Genomic DNA, 24,597 nt, shown 5'->3' with positions numbered 1-24,597 from the left:
CCTCCTGATATAAAATTACATTTAAAACTGAAATAAACACATCTGATGACAAAAATGGTGATTATTTGTCAATTATTTAATACAACACTGAGATTAATTTTACATGGCATGTTTCTGTTGTATGGAGAACCCAGATCACTCTGCCCCACTGACCAAATTCCCATCAACTTACTTTATCCCCCCTTATGTGCGATCCAAACTTTGGTTGGATACAGATTGTTATGAAGTAAAAAATGACCTTCTCACTGCAGTTGATACTTTTCGATCTGGCAACTAATTAGATTCCTTTCAATGTTCAGAGAGAAAAAGAATATTGTTTTAAAATCCAAGAAAGAGCTAGCATTGAGGAAGGATCTGGGGAGATTAATTACAGAAGCTAAACTTACAATTCCTGCCTTGTTCTGATACCTAGTTAACTGCTCTCTCCTATGGGCAGTCGCTCAGTGCTGTCTTCCAGATACCTGCAGATATTTGGAAGAATTACTTTCAAAGCTGTATCAGTTTAGAATTATTAAATAACCCAGAAGTGATTATTGTGCTATAATATATTTCTCAAATAGTCATCTAGGTCTACAGCTGAGGTTAAGGATCTCATTGCACAATTGAAATCTCATGAAGGTGATGCCATTCCTCCAGAGTTACTAAAGGCAAATAAATACAGGTGAGTCCCTGTGCTGAGCTGTCCTATGTACTCATAATAACTTGATAGCATGTTTTCCTTCTGAGTGGAATGAGGCTATAGTCATTCCTTTTTATAAGAATAAAAAAAATAGATTTAACTCTGCTACTTACAGATCCATTAACTTGCTTAATACAATAAGCAAGATATATGCAAAATATCTTTATTTAAAATTATTGCATTGGATCAAAAATCAGAATATTCTTGCTGATGAGCAAGTGGAACTTAGAGGGGACTGTTCAACATTGGGACACTGCCCAGTATTATTTAGCTGAAAAATACACCTTGTTACTCAAAGACTCTTTTTTTCAGCCTTTGTGGATTTCAAATCAGCTTTTGATTTGATTCCAAGGGACAGACTGTGGCAAAAACTACACGGATTCTCAGTGGATAAAAATCACTCCTTTTAATTTGGACTCTTTATTTTAACACTTAACTCAGAGCCAGATGATTCCCCTGGTGGTACCTTTTGGGATGTTGTCTGTTTCCATTCAAAAAGGAGTAAGCAAGGGGTGTTTCCTAACCCCCTATTTCTCAATCTTTTTGTTAATTCAATAATTTAGGCTCTCACATCTCCTTTTCATTACTCTCCAATATTAGCAGAGTATGCAATATCAGCCTTGTTAAATGCAGATGATGTAATAATGTTATCTGTTTTCCAGGTGGGAATGAGAAGGCTATTGAGGGCATTTCTTTTGCCGAATTATCAAAAAACCCCAAAGTTCTAGTTTTTGAATTTCAATCAGGGGTGGGTTCTACTTACCTTTACTACCGGTTTGCAGCGGGGCCACATACGTGCACTCACTTTGCTCTCTCTCTCTCTCGTGCTCTTCTGCGCAAGTGCAGAAGAGTTTTGATGACGTCGGGGTCGGTGGGCGGAGCCTCCTGCCAGTTTTACTACCAGTTCTATAGAACCGGGGCGAACCAGGGGCAACCCACCACTGATTTCAATTATAGGGTGTATAAATGGCAAATTAACAGAACTTTAATAGAGCAAGTATAAATTCATACATATTTTGGGGTACAGTTCTTGCCCTTTTATCTTGGAGTACATTTCTCATATCAACTCAGGAACTCAGTGTCTGGATATTCTTCCATTCAGAGGGAGCACATTTTATTCCACTTTGCAAGATCTATCTCAGTTACTTCTCAGTTTAGTCTTACCAATAATTTTAGGTATATGTGTAATGTTTTCTGGCCTAAAGGCTGTAATAAAATCTTTTGCTGTTGTTGCAGCTTCCTATTGTAGAGAGACCTGTGATCAAAATAATGAAGATCAGTGATTTATGTAGGAAATTATTTATTTTTCCTTTTCACCTGAATTTGGGAAGATTACTAAAGCAGTGTAAGACAAGAATAGTCAGCTTTAGAGAGGCTGGAGAGTTTAGCTTTGCCTCTCGCTTTTCGGTAGAAGAACAGGAAGACCGGGGAGGAGGGGTCAGTGAGTCATCAGCCTAGAATCTTTGATCCTTATCTACTCCCAATTTAGCACTGAATATTGATTAGTTGATTAGATTCTTGTATATAGGCTTGAGTAATAAATCTTGACTACAACTTAATGTATGGTACTGATTCTTTGTGCCTGACACTTTCTTGAGCATCACAGGTGATCATTATGACGTTACCTGAAGAACAAGGTGGAAACCTTTTACTCCTTTTAGATATGTAAATGGAGGGTCCTTCCATTCCCATCTTAATTGCAACACAAATGTTTGCTCAGAACTGTACTGCTGATTTTAATTTAAGTGACATGGTTTTGGATTAGGTTGGGGCTATCCTTTCGTCCTTGTCCTTGATCATATAGTTATTTCACTGCTAATTTTCAGTGATGAGAATCAAGTGCTGGAGGAGAACCTTGGGTCATTCACTTTTGGCAATAGCTTAAATCCAAAAAGCTATCTCAGATATGTTCAAGGTTTTGATAAGGGAAGTATAATAGCAATAGCACTTAGACTTATATACCGCTTCATAGTGCTTTTACAGTCCTCTCTAAGCAGTTTACAGAGTCAGCATATTGCCCCCAACAATCTGGGTCCTCATCTTACCCACCTTGGAAGGATGGAAGGCTGAGTCAACCTTGAGCTGGTGAGATTTGAACTGCTGAACTGCAGCTAGCAGTCCGCTGAAGTAGCCTGCAGTATTGCACTCTAACCACTGTGTCACCTCGGCTCTTAATTTATGATAGCAGCAGTGTTCTTTTCTGGTTTAAACTTCATAAATTTTTGAAACTTCTGACTACTAGAGGAAATTTGTAAAATTTATTTGCTCCTCTAGCTCTTCTTATATTCGCCCCAGGAACTACTACTGTGGGAGATATCCTCAACATCCTATGTAACCAAGATGATTATCCTGAAAGTGATACAGGTACAATAGGCTTTGTATCTATCTTATAAACAGCAATACCTATGGTACAAGCAGTAGAAAGAGGGGACTGATATAATTAGCCATTTCATGCTTTCTTTTTCTTATAGATTGATAGCCAGGTGGTGGTTAACTGGCCATGTCTATCATAATTGGTCCTTATATAAGTTCAGAATGTAGCATTTGGCAACATATTCTCAAGAAAGTCATGTGGATATGTAAGAGAGAGCTTCCATAATGAAAGCAAAGTGAAATATTACCTTGCTGCAGCACTACTTGATGACTAGATGATAAATGGCACATGCAACAACTTTTAGTCACGGCAGCACATCCTTTAGCACGTGCTGCTCTTAAGCATAGCATCTGCCTTTGGGACAGTGACAATAGAAATAAAATTCACTAATTCAAAAACTATGAACCCAAACTATGTGGACATGTGCTGTGTTTGTTTATGAGCAGGATTTAAGAAACTAATAAAATGTAACTTAAAAGTAAGCACCATACAAAGTATAAACCAAATAAAGAATGGGGTGGGTGGGGATGATATAAAACTAGTAGAGAAGAATATTGAGAGAGGTTATCTGGCCTTCCCTTCCTTCCAGAGAAAATATTATATTATAAAAGGCAGTATATTCTCCGAGTCCTTTTACTACAAAGATATTTACTTTTCACTTTTGGAAAGGAACATTTATGGCCTCAATATTCAGGGGACTGAAGACCTGTTGTTATTTGAGATTTATGAATGGTTACAGGCACAGAATATGTATGAATGTTTATCATGAAATATGCATCCTTTGTTGAAATTTCAGTGTAAATTTCTATATACATATATGCATGGATGAGATAGCCATATTTGTGTGTCTCTGTCTGTGTGTATTTTTATTGGTTGTTCTTTCTAATTAAGTGCTAATAAAATATATTTATTGTATATTTAAGTCTATTAAAACAAAAATAAAGGTCAGATGTCATAAGAACTGCTTTTGATGAATAATACATTTCAAATATTAGTCTGATTAAATCAGTACTACAAGTGCTTGCTCTTGCTATACAGTAATATCAGCAGGGCTGGTCAATCCAAACATGACTGATCCACTTGTGTAACCATGGGTCATATATATACACACACACACACACACACACACACACACACACACACACACACAGATGTGCAGAAGTAGTATGTAATCATTATCTCAGGTTTGCTGCTTAGAAGTAGGACCTTGATATGTTGCTCAGAAGGGCTCCTTTGCTCAAATACGCAATGCAGTGAACCCTCCTGAAAGTCTGCATTGATGACCTAATGTTCAGCTTCATCATATTGAAGGTAAAATGAGGCTACACTGGTTGGAACTATCCTTGTGTCATGTTCTTGTCACTGATTTATGCTGTCTTCTATATTATAGCGAAAAAGAAGGTCTGAGGTGGAGAATCTCCTCTAGACCTGTACATAGGATCCCCTGCGATTTAGAAACTTGTACTAGATCCTTAACATGTTAGAAATCGATACTGTACACATAAACATCCATGTACTATATATGTTTATATCCATGTGTATGATAAAAATTTCAAATGACAAAACACATGTCATTTATGTGACATGCACACGTGTACCTGACATCAGGATACAAGTACAAAAGGTCAGAGTTTGTACTGAGACATTGGGATGCACATTTTGATTACAATTGTTCATAATCACAGTTTGTATCAGATGCCTATATCAGCTCACGCAGAGCAGAATTCTTGCTCACTCTGAATTCATAATGTGAATTTCTGCTCTCTCTTGTCATATAATTGCAATTGTATCAGAGAAACCATCCAAATATAATTATTGAGTGATGCAAAATTTTCCTCATGGAACTATTAAATTGCAGTACTCTCTCTCAAAGTTCTGTGGCCTTGATTCTTGAATATATAAACATACCACTTGATATTTCTGAGTGAGAGGCTTAGGTTATAAACATTTCACTATTAGAAAATGTGTGCAATTTTATTTAAATGCTTGGTGCTTCCTGTATCTTAATGTACAATGGAAATCATATTCTGAAGAGCTGCGTGTACTTGAACCAAGATACTTAAAGATATTTGAAATGTCTGTTTAAATTCTTAAGCAGAAGTAATATATTTTCAATGTATCTGAGCATCATTTGCCTTGGACTTAAAAACACTTGAATAATATAGAATTTTTTTTAGTAAAATTCATACTGAATCAGGTCTTTATGAAAGTTTGGCATAAAAAAGACAGCAATTGTTCCTGTTTACTAATGGTAAGCCTTACATGCTCTTACCTGCCTCAGCAAATTTTTACTCTATTTTTCTGTGTTTGAAAAGCAATTGTGGAAATTTTTTTTCAAAACAGTTTTAAACTCTTGTTGGAGCAACAAGAATTCCCAGCATTTGTAACGGAAGGTTATATATTATTTATCTCTTTGTTATTTAATTCTGCTGTTTATTAGCCATGGTGGCACATAGAATGGTTAGAATGCAGCACTGCAGGCTACTTCTGCTGACTACTGGCTGCTTGCAGTTTGGCAGTTGGAGTCTCGCTGGCTCAAGGTTGACTCAGCCTTCCATCCTTATTTAAATATGGGCTGAGGCGAGACAATCGGTACAACACTATTTTATTAACAAATGGCAGAACTGAACGAACGGCAACAAAACACCTGACAGCATTTCTATATATGCCGGCTGTCAAACCCAAGCACCAATCAACTGGCACCTTTTCTGGGAGATAACAACATGGCTATTCCCATCCCATGTTTCTCTGGCAAAATAACTGTTGGAATATTATAAACTGAATTTTGGAGATTATAACTCAAAATATATGTGCTGGTTTATTCTTTCTCAGGTAATGACTGCTCTTTCATATTTCCCCATGGGAGAATAACAAGTTGGTCAAAGGGAAGACTTTGGTTACTAATAAGTATCTGTCACTCATCAGCAGATTCCTGTTTTTAAGTATCCATTATTTCAGCATTACCGTTTGATTATTTAAATGATTTTATCATAACTCAACCGCAGGATTTATAGTGTCTCACATAGAATTCTGAACAGAAAAGATTTAGGCTGCTTTGATAGGGTAGTGATAGGGTAGGGAAGAGAATAGTCAATAGCTCTCTGATGCTGTTATTGTCACTTAGAAACTTCATGTGCAGACCTGAAGTGGAATTACTAGATTCTTCTCATCCTATAAAAAACTTCATATCACCTTTATTTTTCATTGAAGCAATATTTTTTATTCAGCTATCCGAAATAGGCAAGATCTTCAGTGTCAGGGTCATCTGGGACTGTCCAATTTCTTTTTTTAGTATGCTTTCTGAGTAAAATAATTTTTTATTTCCTTATCTGCTTGGTTAGACCTTGCCTGTTGTGATTTCACTTTATTTGCCAGCTTTCTCTATGAATCTTGACTGCTTGAATACACTGATATTTACCTAGGAAGCTCTATGAACTACAGTTTATAATCTAAACATAGGCATCTAAGTTACAATACAAAAAGGCAGAGCTTGCATCATGATATCAGGTTGCACATTTATCATTTTGTGTCATTGTGGCGAGCTGACAGTGCCTGTGAACACAGTCTAACACAGGTGATATCTGTTAGCAGTTATTCTTGTCACGGTATGGCTGCTCAGATCTGCTCCTAAGTTTTCCAATTACTGATTCTGAGAATTTGAGGTCTGCAAGAGTAATTTCTGTTCTGCTGATAAAATGCATAGAATAAGATGATACCCAACATGGATTTTGGAAAGAAAATCTGAGAAAAATATGTACTCTTTAATTAGATAATTGATTTCAAGATTCAACTATTGGATCATACCAACTATCATAAATTTAGAGTTGGCAACTATGGAATTAACAATTTCTAATGAATGTTTTGGGCTTTATCTCTCTCCCATCCGGTTTGTGTTTGCTTCCAAGGAGAAGTGATAAGCTAGATAAGGATGCTTGTGAACTATAGAAGGCAGCGATGCTGGTGATCTTGGACAGATCCTTCAGAAGTTCACCCTGAACCTAATTGTATTGAAAATCTACAACACTACCTACAGTGATTGAGAAGCTGGCAGGCCATCAATTACAAAGGAGTCTGGAAGAAAGGATGCTGTATTGGTCATTCTTGTTGATGATACATGATGTTGGGAAACACCAGCCAGGCAGAGGGAAAATCTCAAGTGGGGTATTAGCCTCGAATCTTTGAGCAGATGCAAGAACTAACCCTCCTGAAGAATCTTTTCTATCTGTTCCTAAAAGAAGATAGAATTCTGGGGAGATTCCTGTATAATAGGTAAAATGTAATAAAGTAGTTAGCTTGAACTCTACGTATGAAGATCTGGTTGCTTGCACCTGTACATGGTGAGGTTTAAATGGAGGTTTGGAATTCTGGTAGTCCTGCTAAATCTCTTAGCAGTCACTGACTGTGCTAACCTAATCTGCACATGCTGGCAATTGCTTAGTCATAATTGCTTAGCAAATTATTCTGGTTGGTGTGCATTGGCAGGAGAGGTTGAATTCTAGAGTACTCCAATATGAGCTCGACTCTCCCTATCCTATTAACATCTATATAAAACTGTAGATGGGTGCCATTGAATTCTTATATATTTGCATACTTTTCTTATTAGCCAACGAATAATAGAATGCAGCAACAACAAAAAACTGATTCTCCTTTGCATGTTCCTTAGGAATTAGTTAAAGAAGATAAGTTCTTGCACATTCCACAATTATTACATTTCTTACTATTAAAATTATTATTATTTATCTCTCTTTAAATATGCTACTTATTGTATATTCTGTTATCCTAATATCATTATCATATCTGGGCATTTTGATGGAATGTATTTTTCTTCCCATAGTGTTTGATTATTATGTTTTGGGACAAAAGCTATAATGCTATCTTCTTGATAGCTAATGCTACTAGTACATGGTTAATTCACCAATATTAAGTAGCCAAATATCAAACTAAAAAAAAAAGTGTCATGTTCTTAGTTAGAATGTTGGCAGCTATTAAAAAAGCACCCTTCCCTTGTCTGTCATTCAGGTGATAATTTAATTATTCAATTACTTCCAACTCCTTGTGATATCATTTCTGCTGGATTTTGTGTCACAAACTGCTTTCTGTAATCCTTGGATTTACAATTTGGTGCCTTCCAAATATATTGGACATCAATTCACATTAGTAGTAGGGAAGACTATATGAGGCATAGATCTATTAAACTCTTTTAAGGAAAACCTCCTATCTTAAAAAATAAACCAAGCAAATCAAATGACTTTTGATTAATTCCTTTAGAACAAGTTGGAATATTGTATTGAAAAGATTACCGTTTCTGCTCCATAAAAGAGTTGAAAATTGTAGCTCTCTATCATTGTAATGTCGCAACAAAATAAATAACAGATTGTTTTGGCTGCTTGAGATAACCAACTCTTCCCACAGTAATATGCTTGTGTGTGGTGTTGAGCAACATATTCTTCATATTTATAGAGAAAATATTTAATAGAAGAGGTGAGAATTTAGAATTAAGCAATGACTTTCTAGTGGCTTATATTGGGAATTGTGTACTGTGCAGTATATTAACTGGCAAACTAGATCAGCAATATACAAGCAATTACTACACAGTTATGTTTAATACTCTGCTCATAAATCTCTGAAATGATCATATTACATCATTATAATTGCATTGTAGGTAATGTTTAGGTTAGCAGGTAGAAACAATGGTTGTAATGGTCAAGATTTTCTAAATAAGAGTAACAAATTTATATTAGCCAAGAAATGCAATGTAATATAATTATAAGGAGATCACATCACAATTTTTACCTCTAATTATATAATTATACAAGTTTGAACAACTACTGCTTAATATGAAGTTGTTGATAAAATTCCATACATAATTACAATGCATTTTGATCATTTTCTTAAAACATCATGGAAATTTTGGTACTGACTAGAGACATTTTTATGGTTATATCTGCTTTTACTGTATGCTAATGGGCTTTATTATAGTGGATTAGATATACATAAAAAATGAGGAAAACATTGAGTCATCCCAGACAGATGGCTGTTTAGTCTCTGCTTGAATAGATTCAGTGAAGGGAAGACCACCATTTCTATGAGTAATTGGTTCCACTGTCAAACTATTTTTACTGTTAGTACATTTTTGCTTGCATACAAATGAAGTCTGCTTTCCTATATCTTAAATCCATTATTTCATTGTCTTGCTTTCTGGAACAATACAAAACAGATATTATGACATCCTTTCATGCATTGAAGAGTTCTCCCATGATCCTACAGATTCATTTTCTAAAAAGGCTGAACATATTCAGTGTGAAGAATGAAGCTGGGTTTGCTAATTTGCTAGGTAAAGAAAACTTGTATTTCAGCAGAGATAAGTGTCTTCTAAGTCAATTACCTGTAGACTTGGAAAGATAGAAAGAAAAAGTGTAGAATTTAAACCCTGTAATGTAAATCTATATAAGGGCCTTAACCAGGAGTGAAATCTGAACTGGTTTACTACCGGTTCTCAGGCTGTGCATGCGCAGTGTGCACCACGCACCAAATGAGAGGTGTGCGCAGGCAGCACTCCCCAAAAGGAGGCATGCGGTAAGTAGAACAGCCCGTGAGAGGGGAGGGGGTGATCAGTTGTGGCGCGCAATCTTTTTTTTACTTTTAAAAGCATTGCTTTTAAAAGTAAAAAAAAAAAAGGCCTCTGACGATTGCATGGCTCAGCTGTGATTGTCAGAGGCTTTTTTTAACCTTTTAAAAGCATTTTTTAAACAACCTCTTCAGCCAAAGAGGTTATTAAAAAAATGCTTTTAAAAGAAAAAAAAAGCCTATGACGATCTGGCAGCTCAACTGGGATCGTCAGAGGCTTTTTTTTACCTTTTAAAAGCATTTTTTAACAACCTCTTTGGCCAAAGAGGTTGTAGAAAAAATGCTTTTAAAAGTAAAAAAAAAAAAAGCCTATGACGATCTGGCAACTCAGCTGGGATTGTCAGAGTCTTTTAAAAGCATTTCTTTTACAACCTCTTCAGCCGAAGACGTTGTAGAAAAAATGCTTTTAAAAGGAAAAAAAAGCTTCTGATGATCGTGCGGCTCAGCTGGGATCGTCAGAATCTTTTAAAAGCATTCTTTTTACAATCTCTTCGGCTGAAGAGATTGTAGAAAAATGCTTTTAAAAGTTAAAAAAAGCGTCTGATGATCGCGCAGCTCAGCTGGGCATGAGGGCGGGGGCAGGGAATTTGCTACCAATTCTCTGAACCACCCGCCGCCATCGCTACTGGATCGGGCGATCTGGTTCGAACCCTGGCTTTAACCATTGTGTACAGTATATATTTTATTACTTTATGAAAAAGACTAATCTAGTTAAGTTTGAGACCCATTGTGATCTTTGGATTAGGGTGATGGAGTAGGAGTGATGAAACCAATTCTAGAAAGCCAACTGGGCAATCTTGGGACAATAATTTTGTTTCAGCCCTAATGAGGTTCTGTGATAAGTTTAATGAAAAATATTAAGTACTGATGACTTCACTTTTTGAACTGGGCAAGTGTGATGTCAAACTAAGCAACCAAACTGTGATCAAGTAGATCACTAAGAACAAGAACAAACAAACAACAAACAACATATGGTGGATGAGATCTTCGGCCTAGTAAGGCAGTTCCTGAATAAAGGAATATGTTTCTGGATAACTTGTCCTGTGAATAGAATAGAATAGGAATAGGAATAGGAATAGGAATAGAATAGAATAGAATAGAATAGAATAGAATAGAATAGAATAGAATAGAATAGAATAACAGAGTTGGAAGGGACCTTTGAGGTCTTCTAGTCCAACCCCCTGCCCAGGCAGGAAACCCTATATCACTTCAGACAAATGGTTATTCAATATCTTCTTAAAAATGTCCAGTGTTGGAGCATTCACAACTTCTGCAGGTAAGTTGTCCACTGATTAATTGCTCTAATTGTCAGGAAATTTCTCCTTAGTTCTAAATTGCTTCTCTCCTTGATTAGTTTCCACCCATTGCTTCTTGTTCTACCCTCAGGTGCTTTGAAGAATAGTTTGACTCCCTCTTCTTTGTGGCACCCCCTGAGATATTGGAACACTGCTATCATGTCTCCCCTAATCCTTCTCTTCATTAAACTAGACAGACCCAGTTCCTGCAACTGTTCATCATATGTTTTAGCCTCCAGTCCCCTAATCATCTTTGTTGCTCTTCTCTCCACTCTTTCTAGAGTCTCCACATCTTTTTTATATCGTGGCGACCAAAACTGAATGCAATATTCCAAGTGTGGCCTTACCAAGGCATTATAAATTGGTATTAACACTTCATGTGATCTTGATTCTATCCCTCTGTTTATGCAGCCCAGAACTGTGTTGGCTTTTTTGGCAGCTGCTGCACACTGCTGGCTCATATCTAAATGGTTGTCCACTAGGACTCCAAGATCCCTCTCACAGTTACTACTATTGAGCAAGGTACCACATATACGGTACCTGTGCATTTTGTTTTTCTTCCCTAAATGTAGAACCTTCCTTTTTTCACTGTTGAATTTCATTTTCATTTCATTTGAAATGAATTTCTTTTCATTTTTGAATGAAAGTAACAACCAGAAGGGAAAAGATGTAGAAGATAATGCCCACTACTGGACCTATGAAATAGCTTTCATACTCAAGGGTGTATTTACCTTTATTGTTATGTTCTTCTCTGAATGTAAAGTTACAAATTCCTGGGATTTAAAACTAACATGAGCTTTATTCCCAAGAAGTAGAACAAACTAGTAAATTGCCGAGAAGCTTGACTCTAGATGTTATTTTGTATGCTTCACATTTCACTCCATTGTACACTTTGGTAATTTTTCAAAGACCAAGGCACATTTTCCTTTTGGTTATGGCAGATTGATGTTTTGATTCCACACAGTTAATTCTGTCAGTGCGGAAGCCTGTGGGCTGTTTCCTTTTGAAAAATATAAAGAGGTACATTAAAACCTCTTCTCTGTGCCCAAGTAATAATAGTGGTTATGGTAATGTTTCCTCAGTCACATTTGATTGAATGCATCTTAAAGTATAGTGTTGTCATGTTAGAAAACTAATTGGATTTACGTAATTTAAAAAGACCTAAGAAAGAGCAAAGTCTCTGCAGCATATTGTACTTATGCTATGCTTCCTCCCCCAGCCTCAAGGGATGTCAAATATATTTCATTTCCACTACAACATTTTATTCTTTCAACAGCCTTTTGAAAAAGATTAAGTTGAGAGACTATTGGATTCAAGGACACTCAGTAACTGCCTTACTAGGGATATAAACTTGAATATCCCCAATGCAAGATCTTCAATGTCTATGCTGTATATCTCTGGGAAATAATTTCCATTTGTTGTCACTTTGATAGGAAAAACTACGTTAATTTTGAGATTCTTAAACTTTATTTTGATTTTTTCATATTTTCCTTTATAATTTCAGTAATTTAACCATTTAAAGTTCGTTTTAAAATCATCTAAAGGACTTCCCAAAGATGCTTTTTCAGGAGGCAACTGGACTTCCTTGTTTTTTCTTTGAAGAAGTTTCACTTCTCATCTGAGAAGCTCAAGAAGATGTGATGTGTTTAATTTTGTTTGGTACCTATTAGGAGAATCTCTGCTTTTCCAGATATTCGTTTATTTCAAATTTGAAATAAAAATTATTTCAGTATAAATTTCTTTCTATATATCCATCTGAACAAAGCAAAATCATAATAGCGTTTGGAAAGATACAATATTTCATTTATCACTACATTGAAAAATTGCAGATTTTGCTGATTGAAAACTTTAACTTTCGTTTTGTGTTAAAGTTTCCATCTCTGCAACACTTTCTGTGCTTATTTTGATATAGCTGCTTCTTCACTAATTATGTGTGATATGTATCTCTAATAATAATCCTTCTAGTTATTAAAATCCTTGATCATTTCCAAAATCTTCCGTGATTAGGAGGCAACTTAAGTATCAGTATGATTTAAAGTAGTTAAGTGTGATTTAAAGCAGTTTAAATATGCATATACATAAATTGAATGAAATATATATAAGTACCCTTACTTTAGGGAAGCATACTGAACACAATGATTAAATTACTTTTATCATTAAACTTTTGGATCTCTCTTCAAATTCAACATTTTAAATAAATTGTTTTAGTTTGTAAACATACAAAGGAGATTGATATCATACAATGTTAAAATTAGATGTTAGCGAAGATCCCTGATGATAACAGGATGCTTTAAAAATGTATGTATTGTTAATTATGTGGGCTGCTGCTGTATAATAATAATAATAATAATAATAATAATAATAATAATAATAATAATAATAATAATTTGGAACATAACACGCCAGATATCATGGTTGTTGAGGGCCGAAGGATACAGTTTATTGATATCGCTGTACCAGGAGATGCTAGAGTCGAAGAAAAAGAACTGGAAAAAATCACGATATCGCAATCTGGCCATTGAAACTACACAGCTATTGATGAAACATGTATCAGTGATACCCATTGTCATTGGGGCACTTGGTACCATTCCAAGAATTTTACAAAACACATCAAGAAATTGCAGCTTCCTGCAATAAGACCAGTAGAACTGCAAAAAACTGCGCTACTTGGAACATCATATATTTTAAGAAGACACTTGGTTGATACCTAGGACGCTGGCAGCAACCCGTATCAACCATTAGCACCAGTCAATCATATTTATGACACATTTTTAAATGTTCAGTTGACTGAGTTTCATGTTTAATGAATAAAAGATAATAAAACTAATAATAGCCTTTAATGTCATTGTACCTCATGTATACAACAAAATTGGTTGAGCCTCTACTGGTGCAATCCATACCAGAAAACACAAGACAATACAGTTCCCAAGTTAAACAAGTAATTGGGGAAAGAAAAAACTAGTCATACATTTCCATAGGTACGTGGAGTGATTGTGATTGTGTTTAGGAGTCTGACAGCCCATGGGTAGAAGTTGTTTTTAAACTTGTTTGTCTGGCAGACTATACTTTAATGTCTTCTGCCCAAAAGTAAAAGTGAAAAGAGACACTGGCCAGGGTGTGAATCATCCCTAAGTATCTTCCTTACTCTGCTGAAGAGAAGGAACAGACTCTGGTTGATGTAATTCAGAATTAGCAGCTAAGATTCTCTCTTTTTTGGCTGGCTAAATAGGAATACTGGTTATGAATGCTGAAAATCTGAATATCTATCTACAATTCCACATATGAGAAATGTAAAACAGGGTTTCCATTTAACAGTGGAAAGAACAAGCAGAAAACATGCTGTTGAATATGAACTCAAGAAAAAATATCTGGGGTCAACAGCCTGAAGGCAACCAACTGTTTTAAGAGGCTTGAGTTCCAGACTCAAGGAACATTATATTTTCTACTTATTTGAAGGTAAATTAAACTCTTGTGTAGTCCTTTCTGGGACAGTGAAGGAGAATTAAGGAATTAGGAAATAAATATGTATGGAAGATACATGGAGTAAGGTCTATATTCTTGGTTTATTTCAAAGCAATTTTCATACATTTCTTTCTCAACCAAATTATGTACATATTGATGGTAGATTAAAGGAGAATTTGTACATTCTGATAAGGAGAGAGTTTCTTGACTCAACATTTCTTTTATTTAACGTCATGGTATATGGAGTTTTGGCTGAAAGAGATATGGGAAAATCTTAAAACTGATCTGATTGTTCTGTGTATTCATCTTGCTATGAAGCCAAAGATTCTGAGTGAGGAAAAAAAATCATATTTGGGAAAAAACTCCGTTTCCAGCTCTCCTCTTTCTTTTTCTTATAATTTGATGGAATTGTTTGTATTTTTTCTTTTTATTTGTGGAATGTCAAAGCAGAGAGGCCTTAAATTTATGTGCATTTGGAAATTAAATCTTAAGACGTTAACTCCTAAACCATTTGTCTAATCAGCTTCAGGCCTTGCATGCAAAATCAAAAGTGGAAAAAAAGGGTAAGATTGAAAGATAAATGTTGTGATTTATTACTTGAAATGTCACTATTGGAAGGGGGGAAAACACTTCCTAAGAGGCAATTGCTTGAGCTATTTCCCCCTATAATTAAAGCACCTGCTGCCTCAAAGACAAGCATCATCATCTAACTAGAAAAGATTTCTTTCTTGCTTATTTCTCTGAGCATATATTCATTGCTCCCTACCCCCTTTTAATTGTGCCTCTCAAAATTGTCCAAATCAAACATTGACTTTACCTTCTCTCAGGGGCAGAAACTGAATGGAAATTATATGCAAAACTTTAAATTATATTCTTTTTCGAGTGGTTTAGGTCACTTGGAAGGCAGGTTTGTTTCATCAACAGAGTCTAACTGAAAGCACAATAACTCAGAAGGGATACACAAAGAAATCATATGGCAGGTTTAAAAACATGCTCCCTGCACAGCTTTTTTTTTTTTTTGAGAGAGAATTGTGTTCCTCAGAACAGGATTAGGATGACTGTTTTGGCCTGTGGTCTACCACACATTTTCCTGACTCCCAGATCTACCACAGAAAGATCTCCAATAATGTCACTGGAATTGGAATGTGGGGTTGAAAAATTCAGGTTTTAGGGCAGTTTGGGGATTTTAAGAGAGGAAAATTAGGAGTTTCTCTTCCCAGAACTAATAAGCTTATAATAATTAATAATAAGCTTTATAATAATAAACTAATAAGCTATCCACTGTCATGTTTCCTGGACTTCAGTAAAAAAAAGTTATCATCAAAATTCAGAGATTTGTTACTGGATTTTGGTGGCAATATCTTAAGGAGTAACAAGATGAAGGAAGTGCTTTTGGGCCACAGCTTGCCCAGTCCTGTCCTGGATTATCCATAAGTAACGTCTTTAAATTAAATTGATAATTAGTTCATTCTAACCCAAAATTATATATTTGCAGAAGTGTCCCAACCATACCTAGAAATGTCAGGAAGCAATCCTGGAATCTTCCAAAAAAGGAATATGTACTATAGCCATTGATGCTGCTTTCCTTAAAGAAAACAATTTCTATATCCTCCAGCATGCATGCTGAAATAGACATAATAGAGACATATTCCCAGTATATTTGAGAGCATCAGTCTAGGGGAGACTAATGTGACATGATTGCAAGTGATGTTATGAAATAATCTAATTATTGAACATGCATGTTCGTCATTTATTTATCACCAGTGCTTTTATGCCACTTCAATCAACTTCAAATTGCTTACCACATGCATTACAGTATCCTACCATTCAAAATTATAAAATATATAAAATAAATTAATCAACATAAATAATAAAACAATCTTAAATAGGGGGCACCACTAGTTGTCAAAACCATTGGATTTACCAATTAATCGAGGTAACATTTGTGTTCTCTTCATTGCTTAAACTTTACTACTGCTATGAAATATGTCATCTGTAAATACCAAATGTGATGCATTTAGTACAATTTCATTATTTTATACTAAGTCCTATTTCATGGCTCACTTATAACTGTTGCTTTCCTAGTTTCACAAATATATGAGACCAATCCTTTTCCTTTGTAGTGCAATGTAGATGTCAGCTTCGAACTGAACTTGACTGCAGCCATCTATCTGTTCCTCAGTTGTCACACAGAGCAGGAAGGGAGGAAGGAAGTTGGAATTCATTACTAGACACAACAAAGAGCTTTCTCATGAAAACCAAGGTCATCTCTACTGGCAACACATAAGGTTGGGGAAGGAGTGCCTGAAGAGCTCACCAATTAACCCAATTGGCCAATGTGACCTGTGACATTTGAGGATGGGGTTATTTCCTAGTTTAATTATACTGAAACCACGGGATTTAGAATTGGTTTTCCATTGAAGCTGTGCCAATATGATGTACTCAATAAACAGGACCTTTGAGAAGGAGCCAAGTCTCAGAGTTCTGATTTGCTTGGGTTCATTAGCCTTGACAGTAGACATATTTGGAATTTAACATTGTTTCATATGTGCATGATTCAATTTCAGTAGAAGCTAAGCCCCTATTAAATGAATGCCTAAACCTTTTCAACATCATAACTCTTGAAGGAAGATGCACTCCTTTTCAAATTAAAGTAATGTCAGTACATTAAAATAAAAGCACTCCCTTTTTATAATTAAAAAAACATATTATGGCTGGATTTGTGTAAATTGTGGAATATTTATCCGTTACCTTTCATAAAACCCCACATTTAATCAAAACCTTTGACCAAATATGAATGAAGTTAATGTTTGATCTAGGAAATTATTTAAGAGTGTTTTGCTTTTATATTAGGGACAATTTTTTTTTTTTAGAATAGATGAATTCTTTGAAAAACCGAATATTGCTTAAATGTGTAATTATTTAGAATTCCAATAACTAAAATCATTTATTTATAAACATTTGCTGGTTTTGTAAAGCCCTTCCTCCCTCCCTCCCTCCCTCCCTCCCTTCCTTCCTTCCTTCCTTCCTTCCTTCCTTCCTTCCTTCCTTCCTTCCTCCCTCCCTCCCTCCCTCCCTCCCTCCCTCCCTTCCTTCCTAGAATCATAAATTGTTGTTTCACAAATTACAAATTCTTTAAAGAAACAAATATCTGAGTCTCTGAACTCTTCATTTATCCTATTTTAGTGGCTACAGTTACTTTTGCAAATTATCTTCATATCTTAAGTTTATGACTTCCTCTGTTCATAGGGATGGTCTATTAAAACAACAATCAAACCACCTCAAGCAATGAATCCATAGAGTGGCAGACAAGTACAAGGTCTAGTCTGCCACTCTATCAGATTTTTATCTACTGCTATCCATCACTCTGAGGCATCCTCTGATTGAAACATCTTGGTGTTAGGAAGCTCTTCAGAGAAAGCTGTATTTCTGACATTGTATTTTGAAGGCTACTTAAAGCCTCTGATATAAAGAGTGAAGTCTTTACTAGTCTTACTAGACGTGGCTGACTCAACACAAATCAGCCTTCTTGTTAGAAAACTATTAAACAATTTACATGCCTCAACATCTTGAAGAGTTTTTTTCTAGAGCTCATTTTGAACAACTAGATTTCATGGAAAGATATGGGTGGCTTCATGGAATTGCATTTGAAGGTCTTTCAAACAGCGGTTTATCTACAAGTCTATACACACACACACACACACACACACACACACACACATACAAGCGAGAAAAACAATCAATCTTCAACTATAACAGGAAGCACACACAGAGAGAAAATACATGGAGAGATAATACAAGGAGGGATAATACACGCAGAGAGAGACTGCCCTCACAGGGCCTCTCTTATATAGACAGCCTCTTAAAGTGATAACCTTGCTGACTCATTCTCATTGTATCTCCTCGGTTTACAGCCTTACAGCAGCTGGTCAGCTATTAAATCATCATTACCTTAACAAGAGAGACTGTATCTGTGGTTCAGCAGCTGTTGGAGACTTTGCACATATTTCACAACTTCTGTTACTAATTAACAGAAAAAGATAATACAACAACATAATTCAACATCAGAATTTTTCTTAAAAAAACAAAAACCACATTTCAAACAATGTAACGAAATTCCTCGCCCCTTCTCAAACAAAAACTAATTCCGAAGCTGAAACAACATGCGCCTCAGCATCAGTGTTGTAATGGAAATATAGATGTATCTTGTATAATAATCTTCATGTGCAAAAAAATGGTATAGTTCTGAGGTGTTGATAGGTTCCAAAGGCTGGGAATACAGCCGAAAAGAACATATGTATATTTAACTCTCAATGCTTGGTGTTAACAAATCATATTAACAATCTGGTGGATTTCAGCCCAGAATATAGCAAGATTAGGATAGGTCCCAGACTATGTAAATTATCAATCCAACTGTTCCAAATTGCATTTCCAGTGATAAGGCAAATGAATCCATCCAACCCTTATTAAATATTATCTAAGGTATCTAATATATAGAAAATATTTTTTTTCTTTTATATTAACCTTATTTTAAGATCAGAGAAAACTAACTTCACATCCTATAGAGTAATATTCAGTTTGTTTACAAAAAAAGGGAACATTTGTGCTCAGTATTTCAAAGGTCATATGAATTATTAACATCAAGTTCCTTCAGGTTTTTATAAAAATAGTTACTGGCTTTGGACTCTCTGTTGCTTAATCCAAAACCTTCCAAGAACTACTATGATGTAAATTAAACCTTTTTTTATAAAGTTCTAGAAAAGTTTTTAAACAAACGTTGATTGAAATTTATTGAAAGTATGCATACAATATCCAATATAAAAAAAACCCTTCCCAATAATATTGTCAACTATTTTAGAACTGGAATGATAAAAGGGTCAGAATTACATTTGCTGCCTAATTAAGTCCAAATATTACAACAAACGTGCAGATCTATGCATGACAAATGCCTACCATGATGTCAATGAGTTCAGATAATAACATTCAAGTTGATCCCAAAAAGGATATCAGTTCAGATTTTTTTATTACTCCCATTTTTTAAGTCAGAAAAAAAAATGCTAGTAACAAGTGTAAAACATGGCAAATTAAAGTCAGGTTTCCCAGCTCACGATTGTCATTTTAATAATACAAATCTTGACAGATGGCTATATTAGATAAAGTTATTTCAGGTGTTTAACACTAAATCCCAAATCTGTTCAGATTTTCTTGAATTTGTGTAAAAATAGGTGTAAATTCAATTTTACCAATTGAGAAAGCATTCTAGGAATCCTTATATTAAGGTAAATAAAATAATGGGGAAATGATCTAAAAACCCAATCCCTAAACAGATTAAAATGATATGTTATTCAATTTATTGAATAAACGGACAAAATAGTAAATTTGCATACTAATTAAAGAAGGAATTAAAGTTACTGGCTTAATTACAAAATTACAGCATATCATCCTTAAGTAATATTTTATACTCTGCTTCCCCTACTGTGATTCATTTAATACTTTTTAATAATTTCTAATAACATAAGCATGAAATTGCAAAACTAGTATTCTTTACGTGTTCTATAACATAAATTTAGTCATAGAAAAAAGCATACCATTAGCAATCACACGGGTCTTATTAGTTAAATAAAGAAATAATTATACAGAATTTAAAACCTGAAAAAAACTCACAATAATTCAAAATCTGCTTCAAAATTATATTTAAAGCATTCTCATCATACAAGAAAACTTAACTGCTAGAATATATTAATGGAAATACATTGGTTAAAAATTTAATATTGCTGTATTGCAAAAATTCTGGTTTTGTAATATACGAAACCAAAATTGTTAAGTTTATTTTAGCAGAGACCAGAATGCTTGCTGACCAGTTCAATTCTGAGCAGGCAGCAAGCCAAACACGTGTGATGTCCTTTTAATATTTGACATATGGATAAATGGATATAGAATGCTTAGGATGATGATGGTAGACGTCTTACAGACATAAATATATTTCTGCATGCAGATGATGCCGTATAGTTGACTGGGAACCTAAATGATTTGTGGCAAGGGTTGGATAGATTGTATGACACAACAACGAGTACGGATCTGAATATTTACCTAAAAATCAAGGTAGTTGTGTTTGATGGGGAAATGGAGCAAACATTTGCAAATTATATATACATTGTAAAAAACTAAAGCAAGTATATGAATATGTATTCCTTGATAAAATGTTTACTGAAGATGAAAAAACAGAGACATTTCAACATGTGCAAATGCTGGAAGAAAGATTAGTAGATATTATGTAGGATCATGTTTGTTGAAAGAAGCAAAAGGAATGGCAAATAATAAAATGCTTTTGCCTACTTTACTATATAGAGTTTTGGCTATTATTAAGAAAAACATAAAAGTAAGTGGAATGTAAGAGGAATATAGATGTTGTGACTCCGACCCCTGAGGCTGACATATCGGAGGGAGAAGGCTCCGAACATGAAGGAGAGGAGTTGGCCAGGCCTCCTTCTCTAGGACCCTCCTCTCTGGCAATGCCTCAAGTGTCTCCCGAAGGAGAAGAGATTGGCCAGGAGCCAGGTATCTCCTCGCAGTCAGACAGTGACAGATAAAAGTCTTGGCTGGATCCACGCCAGCAACGGAGAGACAAGCACACACAGCAGAAAAGGAGGCGTGCCAGAGATTAAGCTGAGTCACTGGACCACACCCCACAGGGGATAAAAGGGCGTGAGGTGGCCATTCAGACTCTGTGACAGACAAAACTAACTACTAGCGAGCCACATTGTATCTTTGAAACAACGTTATCTGCCTTGGATTTAATAAGGACTGGACTTGACAATTCTTGAACTGTGTGTATCTTATTTGGGTTTATCTGTCAGAGGAACAACTCCTCCCTCTATGAGTAAAGTTCTTGGCAAGCAGCTACTGGGTTGCTGCCAATCCTCTTATTGAAAGAATTTGTTGTCTGCTAGTTTTATTTAACCCCTGACTATCTGTTTGTGTGCGTGTGTGAGATGTGGACAGAACAATAGGCTCCTTAAGAAACATATGTGGTTAAAAAGAAAAGAAAGGATAATGTCAATTGTATACAAAACAGATTGAAATTGAGTGATCAGTATTAAAAGATGTCTGTTGAAGTGGTTTGATTATTTGTAGAAAATGAATCGGAACTGAAGTCTAATGCATATGAAGGAAGAGTGGATGTGTTGAGAGTAAAAGAAAGACAGCTTTGTTTGAATGGAACTAATGAAATCCTCAAAAGGACAGAGGTGAGAAGTTTAAAAACAAAAGGCAGCATAAGAATGTATTTTAATATTTGTATTGTGTGTTTTTAATTCTGGCTGTTCACCGCCCCGAGTCCTTCGGGAGAGGGGGTGGTATAAAAATTTAATAAATAAATAAATAAAGAAGTGCATGAGAATAGCAGAAACAAAGATAATTTTCCTGGACCAAAAGATATGGAAAGTTATAAAGAATGGTATTGCCTTAAACTAGCATTAACTAGATTTTCTGCTCCATTTTTAAAATCTCATCTTTTTCATTTTTTGCTTACCATTCTGTTTCTACATTCTGCATAATATTACTTGTCCCAAAGGCAAAAAATGTGATTGGTATATATGTGTGAGGATTTGATTGCCCTAAGTCACAGTATTTAGAATTTCCATTAAATAACATTCTTTATCAGCAAATTTATGATAAGAGATGTTATGACATGAAATACACAAAATAATTCACATGGGAGAGAAATACTTCTGAAGACAAGTTTAAAAAGAAAGGCATGGGAAGGCTAAGAAAATAAATAGATGAAGTCCTTTGCCCTTATCTTACAGAGAACAGTATATGTTGGGCGGTATTTATTTAATTTAAATTAATGGGGGACAATGTTTCCTTAGGTTAGAATTGTTTAGTTTAGTTTAGTTTAGTTTAGTTTAGTTTAGTTTAGTTTAGTTTAGTTTAGTTTAGTTTAGTTTAGTTTAGTTTAGTTTAGTTTAGTTTAGTTTAGTTTATTGTCATTGCACCTTGTACAACAAAATTAAATGCCATTTCATTTAATTTCTAGGTTCTAGGTTTTTAGGTTCTGCTGCAGGGGTGAAATCCAGCAGGTTCGACAGGTTCTGGAGATCTATCCCATAACACCTATATTGAATATCTCAGCTCTCTCTATACTACTTTTTAATATCTGCATGAAACCACTTGACGAGATCATTTGTTGATTTGGAGTGAAATATCACCAGTATGCTAATCATATGGGGGATCCTTGCATAACAACCACTTGTTTGGCAACCATTTGAACTTGTGATGGCACTGAATGAGTATGTTTATAACTGGTCCTCAAAGTTCTAGCTGCTGAGGCATCCTGCAGTAATGTAGTTGCCATTTGCAACCTTGTTTGCCATCTTCAAGAATAGAGCTGGAAGGAACCTTAGAGGCCTTCTAGTCCAACCCATCCTCAAGTAGGAGACCATGTGCCATTTCAGACAAGTGGCTGTCCAATCTCTTCTTAAAAACCTCCAGTGATGAACCACCCACAACTTCTGAAGGCAAGCTGTTCCACTGGTTAATTGTTCTCACTGTTAGGATGTTTCTCCTTAATTCTAGGTTGCTTCTCTTCTTGATTAATTTCCATCCATTGTTTTTTGTTCTGCTTTCTGGTGCTTTGGAAAATAAATTGACCCCCTCTTCTTTGTGGCAGCCCCTCAAATACTGGAATATTTGTCACCCCTAGTCCTTCTTTTCTCTAGACTAGCCTATAGCTTCCTACAAGCAAAGTCAATGGGGAAGCTGGCAGAAGGTTGCAAATTATGGCCATATGATGTTCTTGCTTAATGATGATACAGGATTTGCTTAATGGTGGCAATGAAACTGCTATTGCTAAGCAATGCAGTCAGATGAAATTCTGGTCACAATTGGTGTTGTTAACTGAAGACTTAACAATACTCATTTATAGATCTGCAACCTTGGCTGGATATCTACTGCTTAGAAGCTCTTTGGATCTAGATGGGGAAAACAGATGTGACTCAACTCTAGCAAAACTGAGTAGCTTTGGGAGTCTTAATCTCCTATCTTGATAGGATAGGACTTCCTGCTGGACAGAGTAAGCATGCCACTTGAGACTCCTACTGAAATCACAGCTCCTGCTTAAAGACCAGGAAGGAATCACTTGAAAGAAGCTATTGATTTATTTGCTATATGCCAAAGAGATACCATCTTGCCCCAGACATTTGAAAACCTCAACTCCCCTTCCTTTCCAGAAAATGGAGAAGTCCTGCCTTTTTCTTCATGTGCTGACTGGATATTAATTGAACCCACTGCAGGTGTAGTTATGTTGTGAGTCTATTATGGTGCCTTGGGTATCATAGCAAGATTATTTTAACTTTGTTTTGCATTTTTGTGCAAAGAAAAAAGAAATACATTCACGTTGGAAAGATCAACAGGACACTAAATATCCCTTAGTTTATATTTGTCCTGTTTTTGAACAATGTGAGAATACAATTCCTGTGACAAATTGATCCAGAAAGGGATCCCTGGCTAGATTCCAATCACCAACTATTATGTGACTTATGAATTTCAGATACAAATGGCGATAACCATTCTATATCTGGTGACAACCATTCTATATTTACAAAAAATAATTATGATGAACTGTCTGAAAGCTTCATTCTAATATTGGTAACCAAGACAATTATACATAAAAACGTTCTACAAATCATAACATTAAATGAAGACTAAAATTGTAGGTATTTTATTTTAAAGCATCAACATATTTTTGTTCTGATACCACAAGCAAAGTTCTTTTATTACTGAAAAACAACAAGAATAGAACTAATCAAGCAGAATTGTATTGCTAATAGGAATTATGCTAGTAGTAAGAATTAAAAAAACCTGTTATTTAAAGCTTTGGTAACAGATTGAAGAAGCACATCTAAACATGCTTGTTTGTGAATAAGGTATACATTCTTAGCAAACAGTAGCACATAGCAAACCTCATCTGGATTCAGAAGCAATGCAAGAAAAGTATCTGGTTCATTGCTGACCTTCAGGAAGTAAGAGGATTATAAACTAAACTTTAAAAAAAAATCTCAGAAGGCAATGGCAAACCAATTCTAAATTGTTATAAAAAAATATAGAGAGTTGAATGAGACTTTATCACACTTTATTTTTCTCCTGAACTCCAAAGGGAC

The 24,597-nt window shown here is 35.3% G+C and overlaps 1 protein-coding gene and 1 long non-coding RNA gene across 6 annotated transcripts in view; both read left to right on the top strand.

The window, feature by feature from the left end:
- GRM8 (glutamate metabotropic receptor 8) overlaps nucleotides 1–24,597 on the top strand; it is a 538,008-nt gene that overhangs the window by 46,209 nt on the left and 467,202 nt on the right. The gene's annotated exons all lie outside the window — the stretch shown is intronic.
- Nucleotides 5,567–7,351, top strand: LOC117667783 (uncharacterized). Its single transcript, XR_004592143.3, has 2 exons — nucleotides 5,567–5,885; nucleotides 6,959–7,351. It is a non-coding gene; the product is annotated as an uncharacterized LOC117667783 (long non-coding RNA).

This window comes from Pantherophis guttatus, chromosome 7 (assembly GCF_059756535.1).
Source record: "Pantherophis guttatus breed Tessera chromosome 7, ASM5975653v1, whole genome shotgun sequence".
Classification (NCBI taxonomy): domain Eukaryota; kingdom Metazoa; phylum Chordata; class Lepidosauria; order Squamata; family Colubridae; genus Pantherophis; species Pantherophis guttatus.
This window is presented reverse-complemented; position numbering and strand designations above follow the sequence as displayed.